At 47.9% G+C, this 25,104-nt stretch overlaps 1 long non-coding RNA gene across 7 annotated transcripts in view; it reads left to right on the top strand.

The window, feature by feature from the left end:
• Positions 1-25,104, top strand: part of LOC119622944 (uncharacterized) — a 157,297-nt gene that overhangs the window by 35,988 nt on the left and 96,205 nt on the right. Inside the window, exons 7-9 of one of the 7 annotated variants that reach the window (XR_012092324.1) lie at positions 9,901-9,985; positions 11,780-17,333; positions 18,268-18,385. The exons of 4 other annotated variants lie outside the window; for them this stretch is intronic. This is a non-coding gene — a long non-coding RNA (uncharacterized lncRNA). The remainder of the gene's footprint in view (positions 1-9,900; positions 9,986-11,779; positions 17,334-18,267; positions 18,386-25,104) is intronic. 2 more of the 7 variants (XR_012092325.1, XR_012092326.1) reach the window with 2 other exon arrangements.

Raw genomic sequence — 25,104 nt, 5'->3', positions numbered from 1 at the left:
AGCTGATGTTCTCTAGGTGGGAGGCGGAGGCCGAGGACCTGTGTGGGACTATCCGAGTGTCCTCTCATTGACTTGGAGCAGGTGCACATCTGTTCAAGAGTTTTTTTTTTTTTTTTTTTTTTGAGACGGAGTCTCTCTGTCGCCCAAGCTGGAGTGCAGTGGCCGGATCTCAGCTCACTGCAAGCTCCGCCTACTGGGTTCACGCCATTCTCCTGCCTCTGCCTCCCAAGTAGCTGGGACTACAGGCGCCGGCCACCTCGCCCAGCTAGTTTTTTGTATTTTTTAGTAGAGACGGGGTTTCACCGTGTTAGCCAGGATGGTCTCGATCTCCTGACCTCGTGATCCGCCCGTCTCGGCCTCCCATAGTGCTGGGATTACAGGCTTGAGCCACCGCGCCCCGGCCTCTTCAAGAGTTCTAATGGGATGAAATTAGAAACATGAATTTTTAAATTTCACGTGTTACGAACTCTGTTCAGTGATTTCCTCTGAAATGAGAGACTATTTGCAGACGAGGCAGTCAGCCTGCAGCTCTCCTTAGAACTGTCCTAGACCTCGATGCCGTCTTTTGGCCACTTCCTGGGTTGGGGTGCTCTGCTTGAAGTAAAACCACGTGGTCTGTGCATCACTACTGCAGCCAGTTCAACGTACACACCCACTGGAAGGGGGGCCGGATCACTTAACATTTTAAATGCATTTAACATTAAACCAGGAAGTCAGCCAGTGCTTTCTGTAACCAAGCTGTCTGGCTCATGGGAACCTCACACTTCACTTTTCGGAAGAGAATACTTGCTTCTGTGGAGTGTCAATATTTGTCTCATTTGTTGAGACTCTGCTCAAAGTGATGAACGTGTGTAAATTAGGACCTTTTTGTGTAAATTTGGCCACAGCTCTCTAGGCACAGTCAGGGGAGTAAATGACTGTGAAAGATGCCTCCTGATGTGAGCCGTGACCAGGCACTTTGGAATCTGGGATCCCATCTCCAGCCTTTCAAAGGACGTAGAGGAATCGGCCTGATGTGAGCCCTGGCCGGGCACTTTGGAACCTGGGATCCCATCTCCAGTCTTTCAAAGGACATAGATTAATATAAAATGCAGATGGGAGAGTTCATATTTTGGGCATCTCTGTTCTTTTGAAATCAAAGTGCAAAGAAAAAGTTTTGCCTTGAGATCTTACCCCATGCTTGTTTTTCTCCTGAAGTTTTAACATTTTCTTAACTGCTTTTTTCTCCCCCGATCCTTGGGGAACCTCTATCTTCGTATCTTCTTAAAAGATATGGTTAAATTCAACACTGAAATTTAAAAACATGCTTTCATATTATTTTTCTTTAAACTGATGTATCTGACATTGGTGAAGAACTATCTGGGCGTATTGGTGTATTTTTATTTTTTGGAGACAGTCTTGTTGTGTTGCCCAGGCTGGAATGCAGTGGTGTGATCTTGGCTCACTGCAGCCTCACCTCCTGGTTCACGCCATTCTCCTGCCTCAGCCTCCTGAGTAGCTGGGATTATAAGTGCCTGCCACCATGGCTGGTTCATTTTTGTATTAGTAGAGATGGAGTTTCAACATGTTGGCCAGGCTGGTCTTGAACTCCTGACCTTAGGTGATTCGCTCACCTTGCCCTCCCAAAGTGCTGGGATTACAGGCATGAGCCACCACACTCGGCCTGTGATATTCTTGATTGTAACTGTAATAGATCCCTTTAATAAAAACAAAATAGAACAACAACAACAACAAAACAACTGTCTGAAAAGTCCCAAAATTAAAGAGCTCACTTGGACAGGGATTTGGACACCAGTTGAATGGCCCAGCACAAACCATAGTTACATGGGCCACTCGGCCTGTTAGATCCTTAAGGTATTTGAAGTCATGTGGATATTTGCATTTCTGCTTTTGGGTATCACGTCAGTATGAATCCGGCTAGTGTTTGAGGGCCAGGCTCAGATCCAGGAAAGCAAGAGCCCCTGCCCTCACGGCACTTCTCTTCCTTGTGTGTGTGTTTGGAAAATAGAAAGCATAAGATATTTTTTTCAATGAGCTGGGAAGATGGAAAGACAAGCTTAAGATGTTTACTTGTTCAGAAGAAGGGAATTGCAAGGAATACTCAGCTTTGCTGCTGCTGAAGGAGGCCGTTTCAGAGGTGGGGTTTCTCTGAGAAAGGTGGTAAGAGGCAAATAGGATTCCCCATCTGGTTTGCCAGAGATGGAGAAAGTTAGTATCCCCAAGACAGCCTCAGCATTCTGGCAAAGGCTTTGGAAAACCAGCTAGGGTGTGGGACCTTGTTGGCCGCTGGGTGGAAGGAAAACATTGCTGGTCCTGAGGACTGTACTGTTCTTCCACTGCTATAAAGAACCACCTGAGGCTGGGTCATAAGGAAAAAAAGGTTTAATCGGCATACAGTTCTGTGGGCTGTACAGGCTTCTACATCTGGGGAAACTTAGAGTGGAAGGTGAAGGGGAGGCCAGCATATCTTCACATGGCTGAAAGGGGAGAGAGTGAAGGGGAAGGTGCCATGCACCTCCAAACAACCAGATCTCAGAACTATCATGAGGACAGCACTTGGGGGATTGTGCTAAACCATTAGAAACCACCACCATGAGTCAGTCACCTCCCACCAGGGCTCACCTCCAACAGAGGGTTAGAGTTCAGCATGAGATTTGGGTGGGGACACACAGCCACACCATGTCAGGCTTCCCATTCTTCTCCTGCACGTGCTTTGCAAATGGTTCTGTCATTGCTTTTTATTTTTGTTGATACATAATATATGTACATATTTTCACAGTGCATGTGATATCTTATTCATCCCTATATTGATGAAATCTGGGTACTTGCGGTGTCTTTCACTTTAAGTATTTTCTTTTCCTTGTGCTGGCAATGTTCAAGTTATTCTCTCCTAGCTGTTTTGAAACACACAGTAGATGACCCGCTGCCATCCCCCTGCTGATTTATCAATAGTAGGTCTTGTGCTCCCATTAGGCTGTGTGTTTGTGCCCGTTACGAGCCTCTGCCCATCCTGCTTATGAGTGGGCTCTGCTGGGCCCTGTTGACCACCTACTCTTGGCCTCCGTGAGATCTGCTCTCAGCTCCTGCTTATGAGTGAGAACATGCTCCGTTTCTTTGCTTGGCTCGTTTGCTTAACGGAATGTCCTCCAGCTCCATCCATCCTGTCTTGGATGACAAGGATCTCAGCTGTGTGGTGGAGTATTGCTCCTTTGTATGTTCAGGCCACGTTCCCTTCATCCCCTATTGACGGGCACTCAGGTGATTCCGGACGTTGTCTGCTGTGGATGGTGCTGCATTGAAGCTGAGAGCAGTCACTGGCTTTATACAGGGGGGACGTGAGTATACTCGGGGGACGTGAGCCACTTTGATGTTCTCAAGCAGCCATTCCCCAAAGCCCTCCGTAGAATGCCGCATTCCTTTGTGCCCATGGCTTCTACTAGGATGAACAGCTGGGAAGGGGCTTTGAGTGAACGCTTAGGTTTCTGTCTTTAATTGGTACCCAGCTGCACTGGCCAAGTGGGGGTGCCAGTGACCCTGGACACTACCTCATATAAGGTCCAAAGATGCAGTTAGGTTCTTTTTTTTAACTTTAAAAAAAAAAAACAAAAAAACACTTTTGACCTAGTTAAGCTATAGCATTATCGGTTAGTGTTTTTCATATTGGAAAGGTGTATATTTTATTTTCTAAGAAGGAAAGAAATCCTGTTAAATACTCTAACCACAGATTAAATCATGTCAAGGAAAGAGGTACTATTTTGGGGGAAAATGACCCCTTCATGTCAAAGATCAAGGAGATGACTTATATTGTTTAATTGAGTTAATTATGAAATCTTAAGCGGTTTTGAGAAGATGAGCTGTGGATGCTGCAAGACATGAGACTGATGCTGATTTAATGTTAGTCAGCCCTAACAGAATGTGGCTGATATTTAAAGCTTGCTCCAGTATTGCTTGATAGATTGTAAGTTAATGTAAATATCTGTTTGATGTTTTTATTTTACAAAATATTATTGAGAAAAAGTTTGACAGCCAAGGAACCGCCTTCAACCAATTTCTTCCTAATTTCTATCACCAGAAAAATTTGTCTTGTTAATTCCAGAATTTACTTTTGGAAAGTTCCTGTAAGGAGAGCAGAGGTATTGGTGGTTGAATGGTGACTTGAATTTAGGTGAAGATCGTTAAATATTTCATAGTCATGTTTGTCTTGGTGGTTTTAGCAATTTTATATTAAATTTAGAACTACGAGTCAAACCAAATCTGTTGTTTTGCTTTTGTGATACTCCTTTGTATGACTATACTGGTAAAGAATGATAAAATGTGTATAGGGTATTTTTTCTGTGTAGATATTAGGATTTTTAGGGGAACAAATTAATCATTCTTCTAATAGGCATTGTGCTGTGTGTTGGGTCCTTTATATATTAGTTGAATCACTATAATGAGGACCACTTGAAAGTCTATTTCTATACAAGATCTTTTATATGCTGACTTGTGTTATGCAAAATCCTTCATCCTCTAAGAAGACTAAGCAATGGGTTGGAGGAGAGGTTTAATCACCCATTAGGTCTATTCCAAATGCCCAGAATTGAATGCAAGTATGAATTATGTTTTTGAAGTGGGGTGTGTGTGTGTGTGTGTGTGGTGGACTCCTTTTTAGGTCATGGGAGGGAGGTAAAGCAAAGATCAGATTTGCTGATAAACATTTGTGCATATGCTAGTGGAGAAGTCATATGACTTGACTGCACCTGCGTACTCTGATTTTGGTTTCATTAGTGTCCGTAGCTACAAACCTCGCCTGCCTCTGGGACACACCCTGAGGGGCTGTGGTGAGGGTTATGACAGAGTCGTGTATCTTAGCGAATGACACAAACGGTCTTGTGGGCCTACTTTGGCTTTGTTTGAACCTGTAGATTGTTAAACTAAGTTTAACATTTTGAGGATTATAAATTGTGATTCTTGTCTAAGAAGAGGTTTCTGTTGTCTCTGAAGACAGGAGCCCCAATACAGATGGTCCCTGTCTCAAAATGGTTACATTTGTGATTTTTTTTTCAACCTTGTGATGGTGTGAACTAGTCACACTCAGTGCATTGTTCGGCCCGAGATGGGCTGCCTCTGGATGAACCCATTGTAAGTTGAAACTATTATGTCAAATGCACTTTCTATTTAGGATATTTTCAGCTTACACTGGGTTTATAGGAACAGTTTCATCCCATGGTAAGTCAGGGAGCATATATGCTCATAAAAGTAGAGAGGATCTCATAGATACCATGAGATATAATGTCTCTGATGTTACAGAGATACGATGAAAACAATCAAGTGGGACTTGGAAGCCTTGAAGGGACTCACAAGGGTGGCTCCTGGAATGCAAACGTGAGTGCCACTGGCTTCTGGATGTGACATCTGTGTCTTCTGCTTAGCCCAGTGGGTTATTGGCTGCTCCCGAGGGCAGAGAGGTCCAGCGTTCCTGTGTTTAGGTGTTTGAGCTGCCTTAAGAGACTAGGTCAATTCTCACTGGTGTCTTCAGGGCTTTAGGTCTCCTGAACAAGCAGGAGGAAGCACGACTTTGTAGAGCTTTGGAAATCTCAACGGACTTCAGGGCCATCCCCCTTGGCAGGAGAGAGCCCCACTGGAGGCGAGCAGAGTGCCGTGCAGGCCTGTGCTGGGCCCAGACGTGTACGGACATTGTGAGAACCACAGGACACAGATCGGTCTTGGTTCACAACTGGTGTCGATGGCCACGCAGCATTTCTTCCAGGTACATGAGTGTGGGGACTTGGGTTTTGGGGTGTGCGTCGTGGTTGCCTAGTTGCTTGGAAGACCACTATTCAGACCCCAGCCTGAGTCACCGTGACAGGCCTCCCACTTCACACGACACATGGAAGCCGTGGCGTCGGTCACTGATGTCCACCAGCTGTCAGATGTGTGTGTGTATCTTCCCTGGCCTCAGGATTGGTCTTGTTTTGAGGTTATAGTAAACGTTCTTCAGGAGGGGTTTTGGATTTTTTATGTTGTTTGCAAGGAGGCAGCAGGGAGTGCTTGAGCAGTGAGATCCCCTTCCCAACCAATGCAATTTCAGATCACAGCAGGTAATTAGGGCTGCGGAGCTGTGGGATCACCTACCCAACCAATGAGACTTCAGATCACAGTAGGTAATTAGGGCAGCCGGGTGGGTGGCAGAACCCTGAACTGTGGCTGTTTCTGGTGTCTTGCCCCGGGCAGAGAGTGTTGGGGCCTCCGTGGTCCTCTGTGGGGTGGGTGGAGCACATGAACTGGGTGCTGCAGGGCCGTGGCTGGCTCCCCAGCCTGGGGTTTATGCAGGACTCGTTCTGAAGACAACTTGGAACCCAGAAAGCAGCACGAGGAGAATGGGTTTGTGCGTTTCTGGATCCTGGGTGCTTCCCAGTCTCAGACGCTGTGCAAGCTCTGAGGGGTCTCGCCAGGAAAACTTGCACAGTCGGCCCCCAGGGTGGAGTGGGGCTGTAGCAGGTCTTGCAGGAGCTGGAAGTGGGGGTGAGTTTCTCGCCAGCGGGACTTTTCAAATGGGCCCAGCAGGATGTATCCGTGGAAATGGTGCCACCTAATGCAGGGCTGCGGCCATCAGGGCCTGAAAGGCTACAGCAGGCTCTGTCTCTGCTCTCTCTTGAAAGAGCCTCTGCACGGTTTTCCTTGGTCTTTGTCTATTTGAGGGACGCTTTCCCCTTTGTTGGGCTTACCTAGCCTTCTGAGCTGCCTTGTTGAGTATGACGAAGCCCTGAGAAGGCATTTTTATTGCATAATTATGTTATCCTGGTGGCTGGATAAATGACCTGCAAATGTGGGTGACTCAATAGCTCTGAGGGTGTTCAGTATCCAAGACAAGTGGGAAGGAAATGTTCAGGCAGGCGTCAGAGGATCTGTTCTCTGCTACACACTGGGGCCCTGGTTTGCTAACAGTCTTCACACTCGATCCAAAATGGGATAATGAAGTCTCACGGATTCGGCTTCAGCTGAGAGCTGCCTCCAGCACAGTCTTGTGTGAGTCACAGTTTATATGTTTGGTGCAAAGGGCGGGCATCAGTTGATCTTATTTGTGGTGGTGCTTATGGTGGCTTTTCCGTAAGGAATTTAGACTTTATTAGCTTTGGCAAGGGAATCCTGAGTGATAAATTGGAAGAATGTTTCAGGAAATTCTGGAACCTGCAGTGAATCTGGAATCTGTATGAAATTGAGATTTGGATTCTCACGATTTCCTAATGCTACCCCGAAACCCAGTAGTTGACATAGTCGTAGAGCTTCAGTTGTGCTGCACCAGTTCCCCAATTTGAAAGGAACACGTTGCTTTCATCTAGAATGTTCTGAGCTCTGAGTGCTGCCGGCGGAGTGACCAGCTCTCTGCATCAGAGGGGAAGCCAGGGCTGCGTTCACGGCGTCGCGGCAGCTGGGAGCTGACCCCGGACCTCAGACACGTGTGATGTTGACCATTTTCTGTAAACTCCAAGGGTGTAGTGGTCTCCTTGGTGTTTTACAGTCTTCTGAAGCTTTTGATGTGTCTGCACTTTATAGATTTTTCAGAAGTAGATGGCCTTTTCCCACACCCTTGGGCTGAGTTTCATCAGAGGCTGGTGTGTGGGAAGCACCACACCCACATTCTGACAGGGAAGACTCTGGTGCCCAACTGAGGTCAGAGTGGAAATTTGTTTTTCCTTCCCTCCAGTCTGGTCCAGCTGCTCCCTGCTTGGCCAGAAGAAAATCATGCTTATCCAAGTCGTAGGCAAACCCCTAAATCAAACATTTGTCTTTTTTCTTTAATATGCCCATTTAGTTTATATGGGATAATAGATAGAGAAATGTCTTTTAGGGAAAAATTAATTTCTTTAATTACAGAGAACTTTGGATAAAAACTGCAATCAGGAGTCTATTTTGTAATAAGATCTAGTTAAATACCACAGTGGAAAGCTCCTTATATTTGATCTTATACTTGGGCCTGGTGTGTGTGGCCGCACGCTCGTACTCATGACGCCACGCTCAGCTGTGAACTACAGGCACGGTACATACTTTGTTGTTGCTTTTTTGAAAGTCTTATTGCTTGGCCTCTCCAACTCAAATGTTGAGTTACGTTGATTCTGTTCAGAATGTTCATCCCTCCGTCTAGGGTCCAGTCGTCCATCTCAGAGGAGGAGACCTGAGGATGAGATAGAGGCCAGAGGGCTGTGGGGTGAGGGCGGGTATGGGGTGGGGGCCAGAGGGGCATGGGGCCAAGGGTGGGGCAGGGGCCTGAGGGGTGCAGGGCTGAGGCCGGGGCAGTGGGAGAAGCGGTGTTGGGCTGTGAGCCAAGCTGCATGGTGGCCTCTATGAATTGGGAGACTCCAGGCAGGAACACAACCTACTGACCCCTTGACTTCAGCCCTGGGACTCCTGAATTCCTGGGCTGAGAGGAGGTTTGCATTTGTGGTAATTTGTTGCAGCAGCAATAGGAAGTTAATGCATTGTATCTGTTCTTCACCTCCAAACCTTTGAAAGGTAACCCTGTTGTATCGGCCTTTTGTGTGCCATAAATTCTAATGAGATGGTTTGTAGGAAATAATGGACACAAACGATGGCAGAACAAAAAGTTGAACAGAAGCAGTGTCTTCTGTGGTTCTGTAGTTTGGGTCTGTGAAGTTAGATTTCGGTCAGAGAGTGTGTGGTCTTGTTCAGTGTATACCTGGAGTACTTGTTCAGAGCTCCTGGGGGAGTGGTCTTTAACACTGTTAGCATTAAAACTCCAAGCACATCAGGGCCAGAGTTCCTGAGTCAGTGTTAGGCGACCTTTGAAGAAGAGTGGGCATGTAGAATCTGCCCACTTTACTAGTATGAAGCAGCAAAATCTTTTTTTTTTTTTTTTGAGATGGAGTCTCGTTTTGTCACCCAGACTGGAGTACAGTGGTGCGGCCTTAGCTCACTGCAACCTCCGCCACCTGTGCTCAAGTGATTCTCCTGCTTCAGCCTCCAAATTGCATGATTTATTTTCCTGTTTTATATACTTAGTATATGCAAACTCTGCAAACTTTATTAATACAAATGACATGCCAGAACTTATGAGAATCCAGCATTTTCCCATGCAAATTAGTAGTGATGTGGAATTCCTGGGCTGGTTTGGTTTTATAAGACATAGGGGTGGATTCTTTGCCTAATTTCTGTGGAACTAACAATTGTTAATCACCCAGCACTCTTACCTCCCCCAACAGCTCAGGTGAGGGTGGTGTTACCCCCGCTGTCATGATGAGAGGCAGGAGACTGAGGCTTAGGTAAGCAGGTGACACATTACTGTCCAGCCCCACCCACCCCGTAGTTTCCTGCCATGGCTCAGCTATCTTCCCGCAAGAAAGGATAGACACCCTGATGCTGGGTAGAATTCCTTGTGAACCCCTTTGCATCCTCCAGGGAGTTCTTGTTTCACAGTGGTGGCTCATGGGAAGGCCTCTGGCCCACTGAGAAAGTGACTTATGTTGTGACATTACTGTCTCTCTGTCCGGTTGCTGTCGATTGGGTGATTTGTAAAGAAACATTTATTGCTCACAGCTCTGGAGGCTGAAAAGTCCAAGGTCAAGGCAGTCCAAGGTCAAGGCACCTGCACATCTGGTGTCCCGGGGCCTGTGGCTTACAGACGGCAGCATCTCACCGGGTCTTGCGTGGCAGCAGACGTCTCGTCAGGACTCACATGGTGGTGGAGCAGGAGGGCTCCTCCAGACCTCCAACAAGGATACCAACCCCAGTCCTGAGAGCAGGACCTCCCAAAGTCCCCATCTCTTAATGTATCCCACCGGAGATGGTTTCAGCATGAGGTTTTGGGGACATTCAGGCCAGAGCCATTGCTCTGCTGTGGTGTTAGGGCTACATGGCATCATTACTGCAGCAGAGCCAGCTTCTCATCTGTATTTGCTGCAGGAGGAAGACGCAGGTGCCTGTGCAAGTTGTAGTTCGGTGCAAGAAGTGGAGACCCTCTGGGAAATCTTAGCAGGAGGAACTTGAGGTATTGAGAACTGACACCTTAGGACTGTAGTTTTCTTCAGACTGTAAAAACCTTGGTGTGTGATAATACTGAACATTTCCTGAGCCCTGTGATCCTGTAAAACAGTGGTGGTTAAGACATTCCCCCTCCCCACAACTGCGCCCGCACTTTTACTGCAAGAAGCCCCTTCCCACGTGGTTTAGGCTGACTTGCAGATGATCATTTACCGAGGACAAGGCCAGACACAGGCCTTCAAACCCCCGTTCTGTGCCTTATAAGTGATTAGCTAAACTGCCTGTTCCCACTGATCAATCACCTCCCACCTTGAAATGGTTCTTTGTGGTGCAGTTGTGCCTAGGGGGGTGGACTTGTCTTTGACTGTTGCCTTCCACAGAGGACGGTTAGGGTGGGCAGGAAAGAATTCTCTGCTACAGGTCTGCATTCCAGGCTGTTTCCAGAAGTGGGAATTCTTGCGCCCTGGAGTCTGGGAATGGATTTCTAGTGTCCCAGCTTCAGGTGGAGTTGAAATTGAGTGAGACAACCCACCACACCCATCTGGAGCCAGGAACTAGAGCCATTTTTAAAGTGGCAGTTTCTCCATAAGATTACCCAAAAAATGCACTCAGTAGGTTTCTTTCTTATATGCATTTGGCCATCTAAAATGGGAATGGTGGTTTTTTGAAGCATAGATGTAGTTTTAAATTTTGAGTATTGTAAACCTTAATGTAGCTTCTTAAAATGTTTGCCTGATGATCTGGAGATTTACTAAACCTTTGGAGTAGCAATAATGAGTTGATCTATATGACTTTGCTTACTATGATGCAATGAAAGTACTCTAATTAAAACCTCTGCAGTTGGGTCAGCAGACGATTGGCCAAAACAAATTCTGCCTTTTGAGTTTCTTTAACCAAACGAGGGAGTAGAGTGTAGGCTGAAGTGGCAAATTCATTTCAGAGCACGCCAGAGCCCTCAGTGACTGAGCAGCCTTCTCAGGTGAACGTGTAACGTGCCGTGAGTCTTGGCAAGCCTGGCTACTGATGTGTGCACCTGACACCACAGAGCCACACCTAGGAAGATGTGGTTTCTGTAACAAGCTTTGGAAAACCAAAGTTCAACTTAATTATCCAACTTTGTTACAGAAAAAGCTTAGACCAGATGGCCAAAGACCTGATTGTTTCATGGTTGAGACATGGTTATAAAATTGCCCTTACTTGGTGCCAATCAGTGTTGGTCCACAGTGATACTCCTCCAACCTCACTGAATAGTTTGGAGACTGATATGAGACTGTGAAAATCTCCTTAAGATGAAAAGGGCTCTGGGGCACCCGGGAATATCCGCACACCCGTGGCCATTCCCCTATAAGGTGGAAAGGACGGCTGGGTCACGCGGGAGCATCCGCACACCCGTGGCCGTCCTCTTTAAGATGGAAAGGGCTGCTGGGGTGCCCTGCAATATCTGCACACCCGCGGCCATTGTTCCTGTCCCCCTTTCTGCTCAGTCACCTCTGTGTTCCTGCTCATGAATAGCTCGTCCCCTGGGCTGGTGAGGAAGGAGTGGGAGGTTGTTCTGAGGCTCTGTCACTGTCTGCCATGTCATGAGCTGGGCAAGGCAGTGGCAGTGACCCTGGAGGAGTCTGGTCAGTGAGAGCTCCGGCAGGAAGTGCCGAGGCTTGAGGTGGCTCTGCCAGTCGTAACCAAATGTCTTCCCTCTTATTTCCATGATTTCTTCTAGTTCTGCACCTTGCACTGCAGGGTCTCTGTGTGTCTATAAATACACATGAGTTATGATACAGTGTCTCTTTCCCCTCTGGAGCAGGGCCCGGAGAGTGAAGTGCAAGAGCCCCTTACTGTTGGATGCCCACCAGCACGAGGCACTGCCTGCCCTGCTAACGAATGCCTACAGCGAGTCCTGGAAGCCCTCTTCTGAGCACCTGGCCTGTTGATGGTGTACACAGGAGACAGATGAGCTCCCCTTGCCCCACCCTGAGCAGAGACTGGGCAGGCGGTGGCAGCACTGTCCGCCATGGTGCATCCTTGGTGCATGGAGGAAAGTGTGTTCACCCTTAAAACACAGCCCATCCTCTCAAAGGCAGGGTGACAACCACATTTACATCTGGAATCTTAAAAAAGGGCCCGTCTCCCTGAGAGAAGAATGTGGATGCGTGTGTGTACCTCCTTTTTTTTTTTTTTTTTTTTTTTTTTGAGACAGTTTCCCTCTGTCACCCAGGCTGGAGTGCGGTGGTACGATCTCAGCTCACTGCAAGCTCTGCCTCCCGGGTTCATGCCATTCTCCAGCCTCAGCCTCCCAAGTAACTGGGACTACAGGCACCTGCCACCACACCTGGCTAACTGTATTTTTAGTAGAGACGGGGTTTCACCGTGTTAGCCAGGATGGTCTCGGTTTCCTGACCTCGTGATCTGCCCAACACGGCCTCCCAAAGTGCTGGGATTATAGGTGTGAGCCACCGCACCGGGCCGTATGTGTGAACCTCTTTACAAGTCTTGCTTGACCTTTACATTTAAAAATTATTGAAAAACTTAAGGATGTAACTGACAAGAACTTTATAGGTTTCTCCAAGTAACAATTTGGAAAAGTTAAGTGAACCCATAATGTGTTTTATTTCTGTGAGTCCCACACTTGGATTTTTAAATGTGGGCAAAACATCTGTATGTTCTTCAGTCTGATTTCCGTGAAATCGTGAATGAAACGTGCTGAAGTTGCCGTGCGGATTTTGTTATGTGGCGGTGACATATGGGGGCTGGTCATTAAACAACTGGAGGGATCCCTGTCCTTTCTGTACTCCTGTTGGACACTAGGCACGTGCTTGGGTGTTTTCTGTGTGTGTGAACAAGATGAGGACAATTTCCAGATTCACACGGTGGTATCTTCTCCCTTTTCTGTTAAAACGTGTCTTCTGCTGCTTCTACATAGACAAAATGTTTCTTTCTCTTGCCTGTCTACATAAACGCTGTTTAACAAAAACTGTATTGTAGACATGTGAAGCTGAATTCCACATGATAAAGCAGATAGAGATGACTGAGTATACTGTTTTGTGGGAGGAAGGTTTAAAATGATTTTTAGCTTTTTCCCTGAAACAGGGAATAATTTTAACTTTTTCCCTGAGATAGGAAATAATAAAATGGGAAAATAATTAAATTTTCCCATTTAATTGTTAGACTATATTTAATAGATTATTCATATATTGCAAGGGAAAAAGGAACTCGATCACCCCATGTACCCAAATGAAAATTTAAAGGGTATGGGTGAATTCATTTGAACTCCTTTAATTTGTTTTTATTTGTTTGTTTTTGACAGTCTCACTCTGTTTCTCAGGTTGGGTGCAGTAGTACAATGACAGCTCACTGCACCCTCAACCTTCTAGGCTCAAGTGATTCTCCTGCCTCAGCCTCCCCAACTGCTGGGATTTACAGGCGTTAACCACCACACACAGCTTATCACCTCTTGGAGACTAGCTTTGAGTTTGGGCATTCACTGAACTATATTTTGGTTAATTCTCAAAGTTTGTCACTGTTTATCTTTAATTTGATAAAAATCTACATGTGTTGTGAAATGCATTACATTTCCTTAGCATTTATGGATTCCCTGTTAGTGGGGCAGAGACATAGAAGGGCAGAAGGCATTCGGGCATCATCAGGGTTGCAGTTGAGTGCTTGCCCCGAACACACTGGGGCTCTGGGCTCTGTGGCCCTACGGGGGTCCTCTGTCCACTGAGGGGCCGGGTTACCTGGAAGGTCCCTCCAGCCTCTGCCATTTTGCCCTTTTCAGGTTAACATCTCATCGTTGTCCTGGACAGCACTGCCATTCATTCACTGACCCACGAGTGAACAGCTGGTCAGTGGCCAGTGCTGCTTCCTGCAGCTTGGAGGTGGTGATGTGATAACACTTCCTTGGAACTTGGTTCTTGGTGTGTATTAAGGGTTCAGTTGTATGTTTCTTTTTAATCTGCACCTCTGAATTGGTCTTTTGATTGCAAAGAGATTGCTTAATGGATTTGTTTCTGAATATTTCGTGGATAACACGAGAACCTTGTTTATCTGCGTGTTCATTTAATGTGTTTTTGCCAGGCATTTAAATGGGTGTGTTAGCCCTTAGCCCACTTTCTGTGTGTGGTGGAGTCATTGAAATCATTTATGTGAAGTCTCTCTTCTATTAAGGCCGGAGGACGTGGGGTGGTGTCTCCCTAAACTAGGGGGAAATGACTTGTTCTGCCCTCCCCACTGGGAACGCTGGTGTTTCCAGGTCTCTGAACTTGGCTCCCACACTGGGAGAGTGGCTGTGGCTTCTGGAGCCCGTTTTGTGTGGGACTGACTCCTTCACTTGCTTTGTTCCCCACCGTCTTTGCTGCTTTATGATGCAGGGATGAGGAAGTTGGGCCCGGGGGCCTTGCCTGTGCCTGAAGGGCCCGATGCAGAAACACCTCGTGGGAAGGATGTTCCTTGAGGGCAACTTTTGGAGTCTTTTCCTACTTTTAACTGAGAAGTAGCTATTCACATGGTTCTTTTCTGCTAGTGTGTTTCAAAATAATTGGTGTAGAGTTACGAAGATGTCCGAAACACCCATGATCCACTCCGGGCCAGTGCCAGACATTGAGCTCAGATGCATTCAGACCACATTCAGATGCCAAAGATTCTTGCTTGGTTATTCTCAAACTTATGAGAATCTAAAACGCGAGCCACGGTATGGATTTTCTCTTGAGCCCCCATGACTTTGCCTTGTATTTTGGGCATGAATGACTTCATCAAGGGGAAAGAATTTGAGGAAGGAGCCTCTGAGGCTAGGAGGGGGTGGGAAGGGGTGGTGGGAAGAGGAGGGAAAAGGAGCTGTAGAGGGAAGAGCCAGGCTGGGGCTGCGGCATCTCCTCATGTTGCTCCCCCATCCCTGGCGCGAGGCCCCAGGGACTGACTGATTTTCCCACAGGAAACGTGTTTGATTGCGTGTCTGTTTTGTGGGCTGGCCATTTGGATTGAGGGAATGTCCGTGTTGTGATTCCTTATTGATTCGAAGGTTGAAAAGGTTTGTGCTCAGTACACGGGTCTCTTGGTGCGATGAGAAATGTGATCGCAGCCGCCTTCAGGGTGGGGAGAGCCCTTGAGGCCCTCAGTGGTGGCCGGTGTCGGCCTTCGTTTCCCTGGGTGAGCTGCCCTCAGGGTGGGAAGGGAGGTCCTCGGTGGTGGCCGCTGTTGGCCTTTGCCTCCGTGGGTGAGTATTGCTCCATCCCCGCCTCTCCGACTCCTTGCCTGGCATCTTCTTCGTTGGAGGCCGTGATCCATCAACCTTGTCCACGCGTGTCCTGTAGACTAGTGCTGACTGTAGGTTCAGGAGTGGTCAGAGAGGCCCTCGTGATGCGAAGCTAAACGTTTAATGATGGCGCTGCTGAGTGCATTAGCCGCGTCACCCCAAGTGTCTGGGTAGGAGGGAACCGCGGGGTGGAGGGAAGACTGGACAGATGCGTGCTTTCCTCGGCCCCTGGGAGCACGGCCAGGTCCGTGCTCAGACCTCCTGGTTTCTCCCATATTTCCATAAATAGCAAGGGAAGGACTCAGGGCACCCAGGGACCTCAGGGGGTGTAAGCTGTGTCCTCGCGTGGCCCCAGCTGTGACCAGTGATGTTATTCTCTTTAACCTCAGGCTTATTTTGTATAAAAACACAAAGGGACACAAGTAGTTCAAGGGCCTCTGAAGACTTATGTAGTTGTTAATAGGCCTACTTTTATGCTTTCTTATGTATTAAGAGCAAATCATGAAACAAACTCATTTCTGTTTGAAGAAATCTTGACGATTCTCATTTTTGTGGCAAGCAACATTGATTCTTTGCTTAGTGAGCATTAGTGCCCTCCTGCCCAGTGCTGCTGCCTGGCGTGTCCTCGCACACACCTCTGTCCATTGGTCTCCATTCACCTTTCCGCCTAGAATTGTAGGAGGGGCGCTAGGATCTTAGGGCTAGAAAGAAACTCTGAAGACCACTTTTAGGGGTGGCTTCTGGTCAGGGCTTTCCAGAGAGACAGCCAGCCGGGTGTGTATGTGTCTCCAGCGGGAGGGCTGTTGCAGGGGCTACAGAGTCCAAGAAGCCCCAGGACCCACAGCCTACAAGCTAGAATCCTGGGAGAGTGTGGCTTGAAGACTTGAGAAGCGGAGGGTGCAGATCCCACCCGGGTCTGAGGAGCTGAGACCCAGGAGCACGGGCTGCAGAAGACAAATGTCACTGGCCCGTCAGCCAGACAGGTGGAGTGAACCCAGTTTTCCCCGCCTTGCTGTTTCACTCGGGCCCTGGGTGGATAGGGTGGTGCCCCCCACACTGGCGAGGATGGGTCTCCAACTCAGTCCAGAGGCAAACATGCATCTCACAGAAATAATGCAGAACCAGCCATCTGGGCACCCTGGGCACGCTCAGGTTGATGCACAAAACCAACGCCGCGCGTGGCCCTGACGTCTGCGTGTTCGCATCACTCCACGCACATTGCTCGGTCATCGCCTCGGTGAGTTTGTAAGCTCGTTGTGTGGTTCTGGGGCTCTTGGTCCCGGTGGTGGTGGTGGTGGTGATGACAGGCTCCCCACTACCCCAGCTCAGGTATGGAAGGTGATGGCATCAACGGCTCCTTGTTTCTCAGACACTTGAGCGGGTGCTCTGTGCAGCCATTTCCACCTGCAGCAGCATCTGTTCCCTATGCCGATTCCATTCGGAGTGTGCGCCTCCCTTCTGTTGAGGGTGCAGCCTTCTTTCAGGGAAGAACTGTGTCCTGTTCGCCTATATCTCCTGTGGTATATCTCATGGTTGAATAAGTAGCTATAGTAAACCTCGGTGGCTGAATGATAGGTTCATTAGAAGGAAAACTTTATAATTTTTTTTTCTTTTTGGGATGGAGTTTCACACTCAATGCCCAGGCTGAAGTGCAATGACATGATCTTGGCTGATTGCAAACTCTCCCTCCCGGGTTGAAGTGATTCTCCTCCCTCAGCCTCCCAAGTAACTGGGGCTATAGGCGTCTGCCACCATGCCTGGCTAATTTTCGTATTTTTGTTAGAGACGGGGTTTCACCATGTTGGCCAGGTTGGTCTTAAACTCTCGACCTCAGGTGATGCACCCACCTCGGCCACCCAAAGTGCTGGGATTACGGCCATGAGCCACCACACCCAAGAACTTAATACCTTTTTTTATTTTTTAATCATAATGGGCTTGTTAAATGCTTACGTTAATGTTTATTTTTAAAAATATTATCTGTGACCTTTCAGCTTTTCATAGCACTTCTTGTGTGAATATTTAAAAAAGGCCCTTTACTCGTGGAGGAGAAGCGGTTATCCCTTTCAGCAGAGGGAGATGGAGGAATACGCCCTGGTGGGTCTGAGCACAGGTAGTCACCCCAGCCTTGGTGCTTGCTTAGGTCTGTTCTCCGTTCACCGTAGCACATCCACTCTCATTGTCAGCTTAAAAATAAGCTTTTTTCTCTTTCTAATCAGAACAGTTAGTTTGTTAACCATCACGTTAAGGTATCGAGAATGATAGCTTTCAGGCCTCAGATATGATACAAGTAATAAATGCAGCTGACCCTGAACAACATGGGTTTTGAGCTTCGAAGGATCACTTATGTTAATTATTTTCCAACCAATCCTTACTGAAAAAACCTGGCTTTGTGGAGGGCTGATGTTTCCTACATGCGGTTCCATAGGGTGGCCGCCGAGTCCTGTGGATACGTAGATTTGGGTAAACTCGGGGGGTGTTCTGGAATCCATGTCCCTGTGTATACAGAGGAACAACTGCAGCTTTTTAAAAGTTTGTGTCCTGCCTTGTCCTAAAAAGGCTCCAAGGTGGATGCAAAATTATTTCATCCTTTTGGTTTTCTTGGTGGGATACTGATGTTTATTCTTCAGTGTCTAAAATCCTGAGTGAACAGAGTTAGTGCTTCAGGAACAAAGCCAGTCTGGAAACACATATTGAGATATCCACCTTTTTGTCATGGTTTCACAAAAGGCCATGATCATATTTTATTCGGTTGAACTGTAGGAAACTGCCAGTATTTGCTGTTTTTGGCCTACAAAATGTCAAGTTTGTACGATATTAAAAACCAAGGATTCCTGGATGGGGAAAATAGGAATCGGTGAGAACCTGAAGTTGTCTGTCATGGCCTCTGAGTCACAGGTAAATAAACCTGTGTGAGGGGAAGTTGGCTGTACAGTATTTTCCTTCTGTTTTTGAGACTGTCAGAAAAAGGAAAGTTCCATTGCGTTGGGTCCCTTTTCCTCACCTTTGCTGCAGAGGGGACTTGCCATTATTCCTCTTGTTTCCAGTGCTCAGGAGGCTGATGCCACAGAGAAGACCTGCAGGTCGATGGATGTGAAACAGGCAACGGACACGCTGTGCACCTTGGGACGCATCTGAGAAGTACGTGCTTGCAGCAGGTCTGAGGTGAGGGCGTGTTCCATCTCCTCTCCCTTCTCTGGCTTTGCAGGCCTTTGAAGTTGGTCCTGGAAAGTGAAATTAGTTAATGCTGATTAGCTCCAGGTCAAAGCCAGGGGGCCGAAGAGACCCGCCCTTCACTCGGGGCGTGAAGCATTGGGCCCTCCCATCAGGAGGCAGCAGGGACTCAAGAAAGCCGCACATGCCCTCAAGTTCCCTTATGTTGAAATTTTTTGTACTCGGTCATGCAAAGTCATTTGGGAGGTAAAGGGGGTTTCACATGGGGGTGTGCAGTACTGTTAGGTGTCAGGTGCGAGAGTTGAATTTGTAGAAGCTGTGCGGATAGGAAAGGGCCTCAGGGAGTGCTGTTTACACGGAGCCAATTTAACGCGAGATCTGTGCTCTGCCTGGGTCCGTGTCTGACTGGTGTCTCCCAGTCTGCAACAGGACGTTGACGTGACTCGGCGCCATCGTCCCACTCTGTGTAGACGTCTGAGGATCTGTGCGCTGCTGCTCTGTGAGAATGAGTTGTGATAATGAACTGAGAAACAGTGAACAAACCCTGAATTGGTTAGCACTGGTTCCACGGCCACTTCTGCCGTGGTTGGAGTCATTCATAATAAAGTGTGCTGGACTCCTATGCAGAGTTCTGAATTTCAGAGGCCCTTTAACTCGGCAGCTAACCAGCCGCTTCCTTCAGAAGACATTTGAGTCCCCTTTACCTACCAGGGTGACTCTGGGAGTTTGAAGATGAGTGAGACAAGCCCTCCCTGCCGTGGATTTTACTGTCCAGAGGGGAGACAGATGTGGATGGTGAAGGGGGCCCTATCAGAGGTCAGCGCACGTCAGTTTGATTTCCTCAGCACTTGCTGTGTTCAGGCGGTGCCCCGGGCCACGTGCAGTGCATGTGGGGACACTGCCCATGGCATCCCAGGCACAGCTAGCATCTGCGCCATCTTCATACTTGGCTTGAGTTTTGGGGAAGTACCGAGGATGGCTTCTGCCTTTGCTGGAGAGAGTTGGAAGTCAGGGCAGCCCTCCACAAGGAGATGATCGCCAGCTGATTCCTCAAGAAAGAGAGGTGGTCCCTACATGGGCAGAGCAGGGCAGCATGCACAGACCAGGGTGTGGGGTCTGGGGCATGTGCATCTGAGTGGGGTCTGCTGGGAAATAGCAGGGGTGAGGTGTGAAGGCAGTTGGAATTGACGGGATAAATTATCACTAAGGCGATGCTGGGAAAATATAAAACTGGGACTCTGTGGTAAACGTGGACTTAGGGTGACCCTGGGCGTGGGTATTTTCAGGCTCTGAAGGCAAAGATTTAGGAAATTGGGGCAGAGCTGAGTCCCAGATGAGGATGAAGACCACCCTTGGGATGTTGAATGAGACAGGGGTGGAAACCCAGTGAATGTCGTGGAGTCAGTCCAGGAGGAAGGCAGTAGAGGAGACCGGTGTCCTCAAAGGCCCCGTGGGGCCTGCTTCTCAAAGTGCTGGGATTACAGGCATGAGCCACTGCTCCCTGCCAATACTTTTAAAATTTCTAAGCTACTCTCTCTCATACCCACTCCGGTATTTTTTTTTTTTTTAGACTAGGTTTATGGCTATATTTTTTCCAAGGGAACCAAACAGTTACCTGTTTGAAGTACAAATAACACCGTGTTTAAAAACCGAAAATGCCAATTTGCATAGAAGTTTCCAAATACCCAGTTGGTTTGAGCCTTGCATTGCAGTGTCACTACCTGCTCTTAAATTTCTACATGATGTGTAGATAGTGAGGCAGGGACGGCTCGTACATCTTCAGGTTTCGATTCTACTAACTTGGGCTATATTTTCATTTATTTTGGCACATCTGTGGGTGTGGCAAGCAAGGCCAGGGTATTTATTTTGAAGCTTGTCCAATAGCAGTTGGGAAGATTTTCACATTTTTAGAATTTTCATAGTAATAGTTATAATTTACAAAGAATTTAAAATTGTGTAGTCATTATTTTGCTTTTTTCTAGATATGCCCTGAAACGGGGTTGCTAACTATCATTCTACATCACAGGATTCAGAACAGGACCATTTTGGAGCAGACGCCTATAATCGAGGAATTCCGCCTAGTCAGTTCACTTTAAACTTGTTTAAAAGGTTTTCTTTATCCTAGTTGGCACCTGTGGCTATAGTTTGTTTTCACTGCTGAGGAATATTCCAGGATGGAAACTGTAATTCATCTGTTTTTCATATCGGTGGACATTTGGATTATTTTGGGAGGGTGTGTTTGTCTATTCAGCCTTCGTTTTTTCAGGATTTTTTGTAGAAGATAACGTAACAGTGTAACATCCTCTGCTACGGAGCCAACACGAACCCTGATTACAGCCACACAGACTCTCACACAGACTCTCAGGCCTTGTTACCAACGCACAGAATCATTTTCTTAAGTTGAAGCACAGTAGCAGAACCTGAAGCCATGTGAACGGGTCCTCCGATCTCACACTTGGAATTCACTTTTTATTACTATGTCTGCTAATTAGGAAGCATATCAATTATACAGAAATCTGAGAATATAAAATTATATGTTTATGACAGAAAAAAAACTTATTTAATACTCCAGAACACATGGCTATGTTTTTCCCTCATGGCCCACCACTGTTTTCTTTGCTTGAAATCGGAAATGACACTTGAAGGCGGTTTTCTAGCCACTGTTAGGCTGGCATAGTTCTTCAGAGACAGAGGATGTAAAGCACATGGAGAATTTCTGTCTGTGGAATGTGATTTCCCGGTCACCTCATTCAGGCTGCCGCGGCTTTCCCCTCTGGCTGCCTGCATCATGGGACGTCTGAGGAGGTCCCTGTTTCATCCTCTGAAATTCGGAAAAGGAAGGGGAGAGGAGGGTGTGCAGGGTGTGGTGCATTTGTGTCGGTCCTTCGAGGTTTTATTTGGAATCTCGGCTGCCTTGTTGGTTCCTGCCTTTATGTCCCTAGCTCGTGGCTTTGTCCTTGTGTCTAACTCACAGGCAGACAGATGGAAAGGGAAGTTGTATTCAGCCAACAGCTTGATCTTATTCTCAAGGCTCAAATCGACTGGGTATTTGGAGACTTCTGTGCAAATGGGCATTTTTGGTTTTTAAACACGGTGTCTTATTTGTACTTCAAATGGGTAACTGGTTCTCTTGGAAAAAATATAGGCATAAAGCTGGTTCTTTTAAAAAAAAAAAAAAATGGGAGTGGGTGTGAGAGAGTGGCTTAGAAATTACACCAGTTATGGTTGGGCGTGGTGGCTTACGCCTGTAATTCCAGCACTTTGAGAGGAGGACGCAGGTTGATCCCCTGAGGTTAGGAGTTCCAGACCAGCCTGGTCAACATGGTGAAACCCCGTCTGTACTGAAAATATGAAAATTAGCCTGGCATGGTGACAGGTACCTGTAATCCCAGCTACTTGGGAGGCTGAGGCAGGAGAATCACTTGTACCCGGGAGGCAGAGGTTGCAGTGAGCCGAGATCTCGTCACTGTACTCCACCCTGGGCGACAGAGCAGAAACTCCATCTCAAAATAAAAAAAAAAAAAAAAAACAAAAAAAACCCAAAAAAAACAAAAAAAACCCGGTAATGGAAACCTGATTGCGTCATCTGTGATGGAGATGGCAGATTATTTCATTTTTAGTGGCAGGATGAATGGGATATGTTTGCAGTATTGATCTTGACAAGGGAAATGGTGAGAACCAAACGTGCCTCCCAGCTTGGGCCTCGCCGTTGGCAGAAGACCCTGGCGGGCAACAGACTGGAGACTGGGAGAGCGAGGGGAGAATTCTCACGCTGTGACGCTGGTGCAGTGTGTGCTTCTGGACTCCTGCTGGAGGGAGCGGCCCCTTTGCCTTGCAGGCTTTGGTGCTGTGGAGATCTTGGGACGTGCCCCTCCTGGCACACCTGTGGGTGTGGCGAGGAGTGCCAGGGCTGAGGCACAGGTGTTGAGCCCGGAACGTGGGACGGGAGAGGCTGCACATGCCGGCAGGCGTCTGCTGCAGCGGCCGGGGGTTTCCGCAAGGGGGCGGGGCGTTGGTTTTCCTCCTTGAATTTGGGTGGGGAGGGTGTCCTGGGGTGCTGTGTCTGCACTTGTGTTGCTCTGAGGTCAAGTTGTGGCCCCGAGTCCCTGTCCCTCTGCCAAAGTGAGGGTTTGCCCATTTTCAGGTCAGATTTCCCTTGGGTCCGGGCCTCTAGGAGTGGGGGGAATTCCAAGGGGACGTGAGCACGGTGGACGCGCGTGGGCCTCTTCCTCTTCCCCCAGCTCCTGGGCTGTGTGTGAAGAGCTGCCCAGCGGAATCACCCTCCTGCCTGGTGTTTCATTCACCAGAAATCGTTCTCACTGTGGACTCTTGAGTCAAATGTGATCCAGGAATGGAACGTGCTGTTGCTGGATGCCACACACAGCATCAGGAGCCTAGTTGGGGATTATATGGTCTTACCCCACACCTTAAAAGTAAAGACTATAGTCGTCAGGCCTGTGAGCCCAAGCCAAGCCTTCGCATCCCCTGTGACTTGCACGTATATACGCCCAGATGGCCTGAGGTAACTGAAGAATCACAGAAGTGCAAAACTGAACTCACACAAACGTGGGGCCCGGTGACCCCAATCCTGGGTATTTACCCTAGAGAAACAGAAGCTGATGTTTAAGAAAAACTGTGCCCAGATATTAATAGCGCTGTCTATAGTTGCCCAAAACAGGTTACAATGTGCCACAGCCATACGTGGAATAATAAACACCCAGCAGCCCCGAGGCCTGGCTGTTGATCACAGGACACCCTGGGTGCACCTCCAAGCACGATGCCTAGGAAATCATGATTTTGCAAGTGTTTTGCCACAACACTCGCAAAAGACAGACCCGGAGGATGGGAGAACACAGAGAGGGTGGTTGCTGGGAATGGGAGGGTATGCTTATGAGGCCTCGTGAGTGGGTTTGGTGCTGTTGGACTGTTCTGTTTGTGTGATGATTATGGGAATATTTGTGCCGAAATTCACAGAACTGAACACTGTCCGCTCTACAGCAATTTTTAAAAAGCAGTAACATGTTCATTTTCAGTACTGTTTTTAATGGAAGATGGAGTTTGCAGATGATTCATTAGGGCAAGCCTGTCTCAGGAGTTGCTAGATGATTCGTTAGGAGCCTGTCTCAGGGCCCTTGGGTTGGGTTGGGTTGGGTTGAGTTTTGTGGGGTGGAAAAGCATTTCCTATTGTGGACAGTAGCATGGGGCATGAAAAGGATATCGCCAAGGAAACATGTAGAATCCTTTGAAGAAACATGTGTATTTCTAACTTCCTATAAGATAGAATTGGAATTTATAATGGTTTTGTTTTCTAGAGTCTTGGTAGAATAGGGAAGACAGTGTAATAAAAGCTAATTTTGAAATGAAGAATTTTAAAGATTTTTAACAACAATAGCTCTAGGAAGTCAGCCTGGAAATGTTTTTAAAGATGTTCAGTAGCAATAGCTCTAGGAAGAGTCACCCTAGAGTTACTTCTTGAGCATTGGTTTCCTGGCTGTATCTTCCGACTTTCACTTTTAAGTTTTGCTGTGAGTTGGGGATGTGTGGGAATAGCCATCCCCAGGTGTTGGGTAGGAGTGGCCCTGCAGGGGGGTGCATGTGCCCCGAGGCCTGAGGCACTGTTTCAACCTAGCTTGAAACATGGGGACTCTTGTCAGTGGCTGGAGTAAGAGTACCAGCCTGGCAGGCTGGGGAAGCCCCGGGGTGGTCTGGGCACTGTCCTCCCTGCCTGCCGGATGGTAGCTGGAGGAGCTCGAAGGCTGCCTGCCTCGTGGCTGTCAGTGCAACAGCCCCTCCTGGCCCTGGAGCAAACTTTAGGTCTATGAGTCTCTGTGCAGGGACTTGCCTCCTGGGATCTCTGCCACTGTCCTGAGGGCCCTGATGCCACTTTCCCGGTGGGACCCAAGTCTCAGGCAGCTGCGACCCCAGATTCTGTTGCTTTCTCTGCCGTCTCATTCCAGCACGAGTGCTCACCTCACTCAATGCAGAGCCTCAGGTTCCCTCAAGATCCCCAGAGATGGAATCTCCCAATTTAACAAGATAGTTGGTGACAAGATTTGAGCGACACTGATTTAACTCAGCTTCCAGAGTTTAAGTTCTCAAGACACAGTCCTGCTCCTTCCCCGGCCTCATCCTGTGTGGCTGGTGTGGATGCGGGGTTTCCGGAGGGTGGGGCTGAGGCAGGTCAGCAGAGGGGGATGGCTCATTATTGATCGCTCAATGCCTTGAGGATAACTAGGATTAATGAGCTTTATACGGTTGTAGGTTTGGGGTATATATATGTATGTATATTTTCAAATGAATTGGATTTCACGTGGGGCAACCTACAGCAGTGTGGCCTCGCCTGGTGCTCAGCAAGCCACCTGCTGACATTGTTACTGTGTGTGTTCCCGTCATCCCGCGAGGTGGACACGGTTATCACCACATTTTTCTGACATGAAACTTGGAGAGGAGAGGGTTTAGGAAACTCCTGAAGCCACACTGTCAGCAGGACCCAGGTGGTCTGGCCTTAGACCCTGCACTGTTTGCCCCTCACCACGCTGTCAGCAGACCGGGTGGTCTGGCCTTAGAACTCACGCTGGTCGCCCCTCCCTGCCACGTTGTGGGGTTTTTCCTGCTTCTGGGCAGCATTTCATAGCTTGTGAAACAAGACCAAGACTTACTATGAGTGGATATGCCATTATCTGAGATCCAGAACGTTTCCTGGACCTGGC

The sequence above is a fragment of the Chlorocebus sabaeus genome, unplaced genomic scaffold (assembly GCF_047675955.1).
Source record: "Chlorocebus sabaeus isolate Y175 unplaced genomic scaffold, mChlSab1.0.hap1 unalloc_scaffold_255, whole genome shotgun sequence".
Classification (NCBI taxonomy): domain Eukaryota; kingdom Metazoa; phylum Chordata; class Mammalia; order Primates; family Cercopithecidae; genus Chlorocebus; species Chlorocebus sabaeus.
This window is presented reverse-complemented; position numbering and strand designations above follow the sequence as displayed.